Source organism: Ictidomys tridecemlineatus, chromosome 9, assembly GCF_052094955.1.
Source record: "Ictidomys tridecemlineatus isolate mIctTri1 chromosome 9, mIctTri1.hap1, whole genome shotgun sequence".
NCBI lineage: Eukaryota > Metazoa > Chordata > Mammalia > Rodentia > Sciuridae > Ictidomys > Ictidomys tridecemlineatus.
Window position 1 is genome coordinate 128609376 of NC_135485.1, and position 12982 is coordinate 128622357.

The 12982-nt window shown below is 44.2% G+C and overlaps 1 protein-coding gene across 9 annotated transcripts in view; it reads left to right on the plus strand.

Annotated features, from left to right (window-relative positions):
* Positions 1 to 12982, plus strand: part of Znf827 (zinc finger protein 827) — a 162791-nt gene that overhangs the window by 105566 nt on the left and 44243 nt on the right. The gene's annotated exons all lie outside the window — the stretch shown is intronic.

Consider the following 12982-nt stretch of genomic DNA (forward strand, 5'->3'; position numbering starts at 1 on the left):
AGAGTGGGAGACCAACCATATGTGGGTTAGGAAGAGCTCACCATGGGGTTGTTGGCTCCAGTAATCCCACAAGATAGAATCCAGGTGTTTTCCATCTCCCCAAGGAGGCTCATATCATAGGGCACTGGAGGATTGATGAATATTTGCGGTGTGCAGAGTCAGGTAACTTATATCTTCTAAAATATAGGCTTGGGGTACCATAGGTCAGTGGAAATGTTTGGACACACATTAAGGTGTTGTCATGGGGGATCCATCTCTTCTCATCTGCATGCATCTAGCCAGGTCCAGGTACCTACATGTTTTTTAGGCCTGACAGGCACAACTTTTCAATTCAACCCCCAGAGATAACATGCTTACACGAGAGCACATTACATAATAATAGCTAGTTCCAAAGGTGGAAAGAAATTCCACTTAGTTTATGTCTTCCTTCGCAAACAGGGCTCTTAGAACTACTGTTACTTCCCACAGTGTCATTTGGAATAGCCATTTCCCTGGTCCCAAAATTATTGCCCCGCTGTTAAGTTGATGGATTGTGACTTTCTAATGTCAAAATAACTGCCTAGGAATTGCCTGTTAGAGTGCTATGACCCATTCGGCCTGCATCCCATGATGTATGTACGAGCCCGAGCCCTGCGTTGCTTGCGTAGTGTTTGGCTTGGCTGTGTTTAAGAAGGGCTTATTGGTCAAGTTCAGAAGAGTGATACTAGTATATGTTTAACTGTGTGTAGAGGGTTTTTTTTTCTTTTTTTTTCTTTTTCCTGTGGAGCACTTTATAGACTTAGGTTACACATTAGATAAACTCACACTTAAGTGTTTAACTCTTATTTGGCTGGGGGTGGGAAGGGAGTAGGTCAGCCTAACTGGGATTTTTTAAAAATGTATATCCACCCTACTAAGGATAATCCATCCTTCTCGAGCAAAGCCTTCTTTAGGCAGAAGACAACCAAAATGATTACTACACATCTACATTTTGCTAAAATAAGCAACTCAATGGGGACTTTTGTTTCCTAATAGCAAGGTGAAAATGCTTTAGAAATAGAGCTGGAATTGGAAAATTTGTAAATGCTAGGGCAGCCTTATGATCATGAAATTCTCATAATCTGAACACAGTCTGGTAAGGAAAGCCTCAGTAATTTGGTCTAACTGTGGAGAAGACCAATGTGAACTAACCAAAATCTGCAATATGGAGACTTTTAAAGAAAAACATATTATTTAAAGTCTGGACAGTGCAAATGGCCATGGTAAACCTACTACAGCTCCTTAATCCTGTAACACAATTCTGAAGTGAAAAAAATAAAAAAAGCTTTTTGAATAAACTATTCTGTGACCAAACAGAATGGAAAGCTATTTATATATTACAACAAGGGAGAAATTCATATGTTTTGTTGGAGAAATATCAACATCCTTGATGAATGCTGCTCCAGGGCTGTTTGGATGCTACCTAAAATACGTTGGATGTACTGTATCATCATCCTGAAATCAGAGAAACTGTGAATCCCGAAATACATCTGGCCCTAAGGGGTCTCAGGTAGATATTGTGGACCTACATTTATCCAGTACTCTGCTAAATCCAATGCTGGGAAAAGGGAACTTGAAGCTACAGAGTTGAGAATCTCAAAGTCCTGGGGTAAAAGAGTCAGGAATATTTACAGAAAAATTTGGAAGACCATTGGAGATGGCTGAATGTTGGAGGGTGTGGTAAGAGGGCCCCAGTGAGAGTCTTCTAGTTCTGGGGTAGCATCATCAGTGAGGGCTGGGCTACAGAGGAGGAGGAGGGGGACAGGAAGTGGACAGGCCAAGTCAACTGGCTGAGGAGACTGCTCAGCTTTTCCGTAAGAGGGGTGAACCAGGGCATGGCAGTAGCTGTGCAGAAATGAAGAAGCCGGAAAGGAGGTAGATAATTTGTTGTTAGTATATAAATGAAAGCCATGGGATCCTTAGAAATCTTCTCCCAGCTAGTTTAAACATTGCCATTAAAATATTATTTCTACTCTTTATTTACTTAGCAAACCTCTTCTTTCTACAGAAAATACAAAGATAAATGTCAGCCCAGAGAATGATCTTAGGTTCCCAATTGGTAGAGACCATAAGTAATGAGGCTTACTGTGCCTGTGCCAGGCTAAGAAATCCCCTAGAAATCCCCCAGCAAATGCTGCAAACACTTGGATAGCGGTATATACTGCTGTAGTCTGGATTTGAAATGTACCCTCCTTCCCCAGAGGCTCATGTGTTCAAGGCTTGGTCCTCAGCATGGCACTGTTGTGTGTGGGGGGGGGGGGGGCTTTAAGAGGTGGGGCCTAGTGGAAGGAAGTTAGATCATTGGGAACTTGCTCTTAAAGAGAATATTGGGACCCTTCTCTCTGTCTCTCTCTCTCTCTCTCTCTCCCCACCTCCCTCTCTCCCTCACGCTCTCTACTTCCTGGCAACCATGAGGTGAACAGGCCCTTCTGCCATATGTACTATACTGTCTCAGGCCCAAAGCAACCGGGCCCAGTGACATGGACCGAAGCCTCTGAAACTGTGAGCTTTTCCTAGCAATGGAAGGCTGACTAACCTGCTCATGGGATGAAATTCTCTTCCAGGTACCTTCCAAGTAAAGCCAGGGGCAGGCAGGCAGGGGAGGTACCAAAGGGGGGAGAATCAGTTCAGGTGGAAGAAGTCTGAGCCTGAGGGGTCCCTGGTGGAGTCAGGTTTTGGGACCGGGTTTCAGCCTGATGGAGAAAGAGGGATGCAGCCAGAGGAAGAGCAGAGTAGGATAAGGGTGGTAGAACCGTGCGCTGTGAAGAAATCCAGAATAGCACAGTTAACTAGGCTTTTGCCTTTGGCAGATGGTATCCGAAACTCACAGCTGCCACCGAAGCTGAGAAACAGAATAAACAGAGAGCCTCACGGTGTCCTGGCCACGGTTGCTGCCAGTATTTCTAGACTGACTTTCCTAAGAGCCACAGAATGGTCAGGAGCCCAGACCTCACATGGTCACTTGTCTTAGCGGTGATATCAGGAGTCCGAGTGTGTGTGTGTGTGTGTGTGTGTGTGTGTGTGTGTGTGTGTGTGTTTTGCTGGGGATGGAACTCAGGGCCTCAAACATCCTAGGCAAGCGCTCTACCACTGAGCTACACGACCAACCCCAAAATCCTTATTAAACTGACAAGGTAACAACCACTGTCCCCTCCTGCTAGAGAGATAAGGGGACAAAACACCCTTCATGCCATGAATGGATTACTGAGTGCACCCTGGGCGGTGGTGTTGCTGGTGGCAATTTTGCAAAGGAAATAAGAGCTTTCCTGTTGTCAGTGAGAGAAATTACCGACCGTGTATAATTTAATGTACTTTGTTTAATTTATAGTGGTCTCACTTGTACAAGATTTACCTTAATAGAAGAAAGCTTCTGAAGTCAGGTGTTTTTCAGGGCACCTGGGGCTGTCCTGTATTAAAAATAGACCCATTAGAGTTGCCTCTGCAGCTATGTATACTTTGCCATTACCTTTGAATAAAGAAAGGTTATTAAGGTAACCATGTAAGAGCACGTTTCCTTACAGCTTCTTGAAGCTTCAGTTCTGCATTATTATGATTTTGAAGTCACAGTATGTTTGCTCTGTATTAATCCAAAAAAACAAAAATACAACCAGAGTGGGTGTGAAGGGAAAAGTGGGTCTCCATGGGATTCTTTCACAGTGTTGGGAGCCGCTGGTGCTTCTGTTTGTTATTTCAGATGGAGCCTGAAGTTTAGATGATGGGAAACAAATCAGCAATTATATTTGTAAATCCATACCCCCATTCTTTTCTAACTTGCCTTAAAAAAATCTTTTTGTTATTATTTATATCCTACTACTAATAATAAAAACATTAGCACCCCTTCAAAAACAAGCTTATTTGGGTAGGCAGTGGAGAAACAGGGTTCCTTTCAGGATTAGGTGTGCCATATCGGGATTTGATGTTAAATCAAAAAACGAGTTTAGAATTGTCTGCCTTGTTCCCAGGCTGATTCATGATCCATTTTCCTCTCTCTGCCCTGCCCAGCGATCTAATCCAAGTAGCACCATGTCATATACTTTTCTGAAATCTAAATAAATGATGCTTTGCATTCCAGTACCACCTGCAAGACCCCTCAGCCTGCTGTGGCCACATAGAAAAGACCATTTTAAGACAGTTGGCTTGAAAGATAAGTCTTAATGTGCGTGTGTCACTTTCCTGCATATTGAGACTTCCCAGCACCAAGAGACAGAGACAGACACAGAGATACAAAGCCATCCCAGATTTCAGCACAGTGTTCTCTTCAATCCTTTCTCAAATACAGCAGATTCTTTTTAAATTCAGACTGAGTCGTAGGTAAACAATAGAACATCGGGTGCTGGTGTGTATCTTTTCACTCCCAGGCCTTTTGGACGACACAGATCCATTCTGTGTCGGTCACCAAGGATCTACTGAGTTGTCAGGCTCAGGACCCTGTTATCGCATTTACTTCTGGAAGCAACTCAAGGAGACATGGGAATTATCCAGTTTACAGATGACTAAATGGAGACTCGGATGATTTAATAACTTGTTCCAAGTCATCGAGTTGGCAAGTGGCAGCGCAGGAATTCAAGCCCAGGAGTGCACAGTGCATTTTCTCTCTCCCTCTGCCCCACTGTGCCGCCTACTAAGCCAGATGATGTGTCACCAGCCAGTGAACAGAAGGGCACCCGCCCTGGCATTTACCCACATGCATCCACAGCACCTGGCATTTTAATGACTAGGGATGGCCTGCCTTCCTTAAGTTAGGAAGAGAAAGTAGTCTTTAAGTAAGGTATTTGGAAGAATTTACATGATAAGTATTTACTGTTTCTTACTATAGTCTGATTCCATTTCTGTCTTTTCTCTCTTCCTTTAATGCCTTGTAATGTCATAATTGCTTGAAATATTTCTCTCACTTTGAACTTTAGTAGATTTTTTTTTTCTGTGATGGGGCTTGAACCCAGTGGCACTTTATCACTAAGTTACATCCCCAGCCCTTTTTCTTTTTTTATGTAGAGACAGGGTTTCACAAAGTTGCTCAGGCTGGCCTCAAGTTAATGATCCTCCTACCTCGGCCTCCTGAGTTGATGGGATTACAGGTGTGTGCCTGCCATGTACCTGGCAAGACCTCCAAAGATTTTAATGCTTCACCTGATTCTTAAAAATGGATTTTACAAAGTTGCATTATAATATCTGGTTAAATAAATAAAATGCAACATGCTGAACTCATTGGTGATTTTGGTCATCAATGCAGAAGAGAAAGTTCTAGACTGGGATTTGGAGAACGTGGGTTTAGTCCTAACCCACTTTCCAGTAGAAGGGGATTAGGCCTCCAAACTCCTTCCACATCCCCTCTATTTCAAGAGCCCTGCCATCTGCCATGGCAGGATAACTTCATCTCCACTTTCCTTTTGGTCTTTTTAGGGCCCTGTTTGCGATAGGGGAAAATCAGAGTCTAATTTAGGAGATTCACTCCTAACCTGCCTGCTGCTGCCTGCTCTGAGAGCTAGGGAAAGGACAAGTCCCCCTAAGTCTTCCCCCAGAGACACAGTGTTGGGCAGGGGTAGTGGCTGTGAGCAGCACAGGCGTGGCTTCTAGGTAGCCACATGTTCCGTTTCTTTTTCTGGCTGCCGACGACTCGTATAGATAATTTTTTTGGAGATTCATTGAGCAGAGTACTTAATGACACTATTTCTGCATTTGTCAAGGCCACTTGGCTTATTTACAAATAAGTGTGCTTGATGGCCTAGTGCTTACCTCCTGTCCATGATAGGGGTGCAGAGCTTCCGACCACAGATTTCAGTTATACAACCTGCAGTTTGCAGGAGAATTTCTATTTGAATCACAGGCGGGTGGCCCTGAACTGAGGACACCCAGGTGGGTATATCCACTTTCTGTTGTGTTTCAAATCTGAAAACTCTTCCACACTGCTTCTAGCCTTCCTTAAGATATAGTCTGTGCAGTTGTTGGCTAGAGAGAACGTTTTACAGTTATAGCTTTTCCTGATGCATGTAATGTTATTTGGGGTTAAAAATTGTGTGTTCCAAGTAGCTTCATCTGTGCCTCACCAAAGGGCTTTGTCTTAGTGTAGATGTTTTCCAAAGTAAAGTAGTTGACTTCACTGAGCTCTGTTTGTAGAGAAAGGTCTTTCAAAAGGCACTGTCACCTTTGTGTCTGAGTTAGCCCTTCTCAAACCTTTAACTAATTAAAGTAGTTAAATTGTTGGTCTGTACCCATTCTTGTAAAAGCTGGTAACCTTTACAAAAGAGAAATTGGTATCCAGTTTAGATGCCTCACCTGGGGTGTCTAGAAAAATCCAAAAAGATAGAGGGGGAAGAAGAAGTGATTGTTTGGGAGGCCCTTTGACCCCTGCCCACCAGGCACATGAGTTGAGTCACTTGATATCAAAGACAGGCATCAACGCTCTTGTATAGGTACTTGGTAGGAAATGGTCCAAAAGCCCTTTTAAAAATCCAGTTTGAGGACTATATTTCCTAAGCCAGGTGACCCCCAGGGCCGTGGCCACCTTGGCTTGATCTCATATCTTCCTCTGAACGAGCAAATACATAGATGCTCACATAATATATTCCAAATGCTGTTTATCGGGCGTCAGCAGTGCCTATGGTTGTGTTTTTACTTTTGCAAGAATATTTAGACACCTTGAGAATGAGTCGTGCTGTAAGAGGCCAAATTCCTGTGTATGTGTAACGGATGATGGAGAGTATTTGTTTGAAAATTGCAACGGACTGACCCCGGCTTCAGTTTGGGACTGGCTTAATTCAATCCACCAGGCCTTTTCTCTACATGCACTCTGTTCTTCCGTTCCTTTGCTATCAAAAATACATATTCTCATTCCATGCAATTTCTTCCTTGTGTCGTTTCTTCTCAGGGCAGCGACCGCCCTCTGGTAACCAGGGTAGAGGGGGGAAAAAAACCCAGAAAGGTCATTCCATTCACAAACTGGTCTATCTGTTTTCATTCCGACGAATCCATTCTGTATTCCCATCTGTAGGCCAGACGGGTGCCCCTCTGTGAGAAAGAAAGATGCCCCCCACATCCCACCACGGCCCTTTTTGGATAGAGAGCTAATGAAATGACGGTCCTCGTTCCCCCTCATTTAGTGAGTGGCCCTTAGCAGTACTTAGCTTTTCTGAGTCGATCATTCAGAAATCAAAGACCTTGACCAGAAGAGCCAGAGGGTGGTCCTTCTTTGTACTTGTGCCATATTGGGTTCCACCGCCGTCCCCGGGTGTTCTGCTGAGACCCCCCACACAGAGGTCCCTGGAGCTCCTTTGAAGTCAGCAGGTCCCCCGCCGAACTCACCATTTCTCCCACCTGTCACCCTCCACAGACCTCCTCCCCAGAAGGAACTCAGGAACGAATGCAGACCTTCCCCTTCCGTTTTCCTCAGTCGATAACGTCATCGTTACCCACCACAGGGCAACCCTAAGTCCAGACTCCATTTGTCTGGGTTCCCCCAGACGCAGACTGTGAGAAGTGCAGTTAGGTTTCTTAGGAAGTGAGACCAGGAAGCACAGATAGGCCTCGGGACACGAGCCAGGGAAACAAGACGGTCCATCAAGTGGACATTAGGCGACAGGTTACCAGCATGACGACTGGAGGTGTATTTCCTAGTGCTGTTGTTTGGATCTTGAATGTTCCCAAAAGCCCATGAATGAAGGCTCGGTCACCAGCCTGTGGGGCTGTTAGGAGGTGAACCTTTATGAGGTGAGGCCTGGTGGGAGAAATTTAGGTCATTAGGGACAGGCCCTGTGTTTCTCCCTTTGCTTCCGGCCACCATGATGTCAGTGGCTTCCTCTGCCACTCACTCCCACCATGGAGTACTGCCTGAGCACAGGTCCAGAGGCAGCGGGGCCAAGTGACCGTGAACTGAAACCTCCTGAAGCATGAACTGAAATAAACCTTTTCTCCTTGTAAGTTGATTTTCTCTAGTATTTTGTCATAGTGACAGAAAGCTGACGAGGGAACTGTGGGTAGGGTAGGAATGTAGGATACGCACTTGGGAGTTTCCTACCTGACAGATGAGAGGGCTGGGATATTTATACAGTCACTGGTTAAAGCTACTCCCAAGAGAGTGAATTCCCCCACGGCCTGCTCTGCCACACAGGCTAAGTCTTCAGTAGCCCTTGGAAAATCTATGTAGGTGCCAGGAGTGGGAAGTGAGGTATGGAAGCACGAAGGCAAGGAAGTAACTAGAGAGGGGTGTCAGGGCTATTGTGCCACCGTCTTTTGTCATTGCCTCTTCTTTGCCCTCCACTTCCATGTGTCTCCTAGATCTTTCTGAGTGTGTTCTTTTCATCCAGTCCCACTGCCAACACTTTTATTCAAGTCTCCATCGCTGGTTCTCACTGTAACAACCGCCCCTGGCTGTTCTCCCTGCCCCAGTGTCAACCCCTCTGATCCCTTCTCTCCATCCTGCACCAGACTCTCCTTTCCAGAAGCAGGTCTCATGGTGTCATCCCTGGGGCCTTCTCTTGTCTCCACGATAAGCTCTGGTCTTTGCATGCACGTGCACCTTGTCCCCAAACGCAACTTTTTTTTTTTTTTTAACTCAGTAGTCTCTGCTTTCTTTGGAAGCCATTTTCTAGAATCCCAGAACTGTAGCAGGTGGCACTTCCTCTGTGTCCTTAGGTATTTGCAGTTTCTTGTTTTCTCCTCAGCCTGCTGGCTTAGGTACAAGCTTTTTGTTGAGCATAAACTTTCTTGTTGGCCATTATCTCAGAAGCTTGCCCCCCAAATAGTTGCTCAACAAATCTCGGGTGAAAGGAAGTATGTTGTTGAAAGACCGTGTTGTTTGTAGAACTGTAATCTTCTTAAATGTTTTAAAGAGATTTCGTGAGACTTCGATTATAACACACATCTGTCTCTTGCTGCAAACCAAAAGGGATCCCTTTACAGATACAGCTGGTCCCTCTAACCAGTGGGCATGTTCCCACCTTCACCAAGTGAACCCCCTGACCATAAAATGTTCTACTGTGGCAGGAGAGAGACTGCAGGCTGCCGTGTGTCCACTTTTTCAACTTAGATCCAGCACTATTCTGCCAACCCCCAAAGGGGCAGCAGCGATGAGGTACAAGAAGACTTCAGGGGTGTGATGTGAAACCAAGGCACCAACCTGCGGTCCCAGCCACGTGGGAGGCTGAGGCAGGAGGATCACGTGAGCGTAGGAATTCAGAGCCAGCCTGGGCAACAAAGAGAGACCCTGTCTCAAAACAAAACAAAGCAAAATTTAATGTGAAAACCCAATGCTGATGAAAATCTAGCACTGATTTTGAGGTGATCAGGTAGTAATAAATTTCCAGTCATAAAATTCCCTGTCATTGAGTTATATGTTGAAGTTTGGGATTAATTAGAATTATCATTTTTTAATTTTTTTTAATTGTTGACAGATCTTTATTTTATTTATTTGTTTATATGTGGTGCTGAGGATCGAACCCAGTGCGTCACATATGCCAGGCAAGTGTGCTACCAATGAGCCCCAGCCCAAGACCCAAATTAGAATTATATCATGTAGAATTTTTTTTTCCGTCTTTGATCTAACAAGTGTTTTTCAAGAACACTGTTATTAAAGGAGTGGGTTTATGGGCTGGGGATGTGGCTCAAGCGGTAGCGCGCTCGCCTGGCATGCGTGCGGCCCGGGTTCGATCCTCAGCACCACATACAAACAAAGATGTTGTGTCCGCCGAGAACTAAAAAATAAATATTAAGAATTCTCTCTCTCTCTCTCTCTCTCTCTCTCTCTCTCTCTCTCTCTCTCTCTCTCTCTCTCTCCCCTCTCTCACTCTCTCTTTAAAAAAAAAAAAAAAAAGGAGTGGGTTTTTTTTTTGAGGTACTTGGAACTGACCTAGAGACTGTCGAGCTCTGAAGTACATCTGCAGCCCTTTGTATTTTTTTATTTTGAGCCAGGGTCTTGCTAAGTTACCCAGGTTGGCCTTGAACTTGTGATCCTCCTGCCTCAGTCAACCCAGCAGCTGGGATCACGAGTGTGTACCACCACGCCCAGAAAAATAAGCTTCTGTTTTTAATGGAAGTTATGTAATTGAAGGACAGTTTTATATTTTGACCAAATACTTGAGCCGTTCACATAGGAGTCTCCCCATCGACGTAGTGGAAACCACGTGAGAGAGATCTGAATGTCTGGGATGCGGCAGCCACCCAGGAGATGGGAATATGGGTTTTGTTTTTTTTTTTCCTCTCAAGTTATTAAAGAAAAAGGATGCATGACACTTTCCTCTTGCTTGGGAAATACATCCCGCATGTTGTGTTCTGGCACTTTCCCAGTTGTCTCTGACACACGAAGAGAGAAACAGTGTTCTCCAGCCGCTAGGCTGCCCGCCTCCCTAGTCTGGAAATGAGTGCAGAGGGGGCTAGGGAGGCCAGGGCCACCCGCACAGCCCCTCCTGCCCGAGGCTGCCTACCCTCAAATGCCTCTGCATCCTACCCTATCCCAATCTTCTCCTCCCTGTAAGCCATTTGGGGCTTCCATAAGGGAAGAATTGTGTTAAATAGTCTTAACTTATGTTAAATCCTGAGCGGAATGCATTCTCTAAGTTAACAGAGCAGTAAACGCTCTGTGTGACTTTGAAACTGGTCGATGTGCCATGCTGTTAGTTCAACCTGTAAATTGACTTGAGCAATTACTTCTAAAGTAGGTGCTTTGCAGCATAAAGATCTGAAGACAAACTGAATAAGTGGGTAGGGGACTGGTGAAATAAAGCATGCAGCATGGCATGGGAAAGCCCATAGCCATTGAAAAAGGAAGGAAGAGGATAGGTAAGAACTCATTTGAAAAGATGTCCAAGACATAGGAAAAACTGGCTGCAGACAATAGGAGTGTGACAGGATGACGTGATCCCATTGTATTTAAGGAGGCAGTACCTTTTATGCACACGCAACGTGCTCGTACATGCACAGATCATCTCTTGACCTGACGGTGAGCTCCACTGAAGAACAGAAGGCAGAAGGGTGTAAATGAGAGATGTCCTTCTGTTTTCAGTTTATGCTTTTCTGTTTAATTCACATTACTTTTGTAATTTTTAAAGGTTAAGAAGAGTAAAATGGAAAACCCTCGTGTTCAACTCTTTTTTTTTTTATTTTGAGAATATTTCTGGCATTTAGAGAGATAATTTGGAGCCAATCTCTAAAATGAACTACTCAAAAATACAGAGAAGGCAGTAATTCTCAGCTTTTTTTCCTTCAGTGAGCTCCCCTAATTAAAAGCCAAAGTTACATGAGTTTTTCTTAGAGTTCATGAGAATATAAATCAGGTTACACATCCCAATGAATTTGTAAAAATGTGAGCACAAGGGAAAAAGGATCAGAAAGGAGAAAAATGTAGAAATGTTGACTTTACTCAGTTTAGTTTCGAGTGCTTGTTACTTAGATTTTATGGACTTTCATTTTATAATAATCATGTTATTATAATTATAATCAGAAAATGTCAATAAGTTTTTTCAATTCTGAGCAAAGGAATAGCCGTCTTGGATATTCTCATGCCTGACACCAAATCCCTCTGGACATTTCTGTCTTCCAACTCTGCCTGCAGCTTGGGACAAGGTCAACTTGGGCAGAACCATATTTAAATATGACAGAAGAAATATGGTAGACCTAGATGCCAGCAAAAGTGAATGGAGGTGTTTTGAGCCAGAAGAGATGACAATATTGGGGCCGGCTGCAATGGCACATGCCTGACATTCCCGTGGCTTGGAAGGCTGAGGCAGGAGGATCGGATCACAAGTTCAAAGCCAGCCTCAGCAACTTAGCAAGACCCTGTCTCTAAGTAAAATATAAAAAAGGTCTGTGGTTGTGGCTCACTGATTAAGCACCCCTGGATTCAATCCGTAGTACAGAGACAGAGAGAGAGAGAGAGAGAGAGAGAGAGAGAGAGAGAGATGACAGTGTTGGAGATAAAAACTCAAGGGGATCATCTTTGGAACATAGAACTGATCCTAAGACATCAAAGTACTTGTGACTTAGGAGTGCTGTTCTGGTGGCCTGTGTGTTGGCGCCTGCCCAGCTCACGATCCTTTCCTCTTAAGACGTGCAGGCTCTGGTACCTTTTCCCACCGGGGGCTTTCCAGTCACAGTGACTCATCCAGCTGCAGAGTCTGGTTTCCCGCCCTGAGTATCCAGGGATGACTCACTGCCATCAGCCACGTCTTTTTTAACTTCAATGGAATTAGGCTGGGGGTCTTTCAGTTGAAAGATTCATGAATGGGTGGGTCCCAGCAAAGAGGCCAGAGGCGGTGAGGTTATCTGTGAAGTCAGCTGTAGGATGGGGATGGGAAGGAGGCCAGGAAACGGGATAATTAGAGAGTGGGAGAGCTCTGAGATGGAATGATTTACAAAAAAAAAAAAAGATTTAAGTTCAAACCCTGGCTGCCGGTCTCCACAGCGTGGAGGCAGGAATTGATTGGTGACGTGGATTTTAGGTAACCATTTTGTGGCAAGATGACTCAGACCAATTATTTTTTGCTCACTAATTCTGCGTGTACTCTATAGGCAGTTGCCAGGAGAAAAAAACCAGAGGAAAAGTTTTCTGGGGAGGGGGAGGGACGAGCAAAAAGAAGAAAAAGAAAAAAGAAATGTGTACCCTTACAAATGCTTTTAACGTGTAGGCATGCTTTCGGTATGTGAGAGTTATTTTGGACACTATTTTTGGTCAAATTGTTTTTCATTTTTATGAAAAATGTTAATTTTTAAAGCACTTCGGTCTATCTCCCAACTGTTACTTTTATCACTCGAAAATGTGGTATTTTAAAAATACCATCACTGGTGTCATACTAAGACTTGCTTTGGATTACACGCCTTTCATAGTAATTAATTTTTTTTTTTTTTGAGAAAAGACATTTAGACATGAAAAAGAAAAATGAAGGTTCACCAACATGTTCCTAGCAGTTGTCTTTGTGTGATGATGTGAATTTGGGTTGTGGGTTTTTTTGTTTTGTTTTTTGTTTGGTTTGGTTTT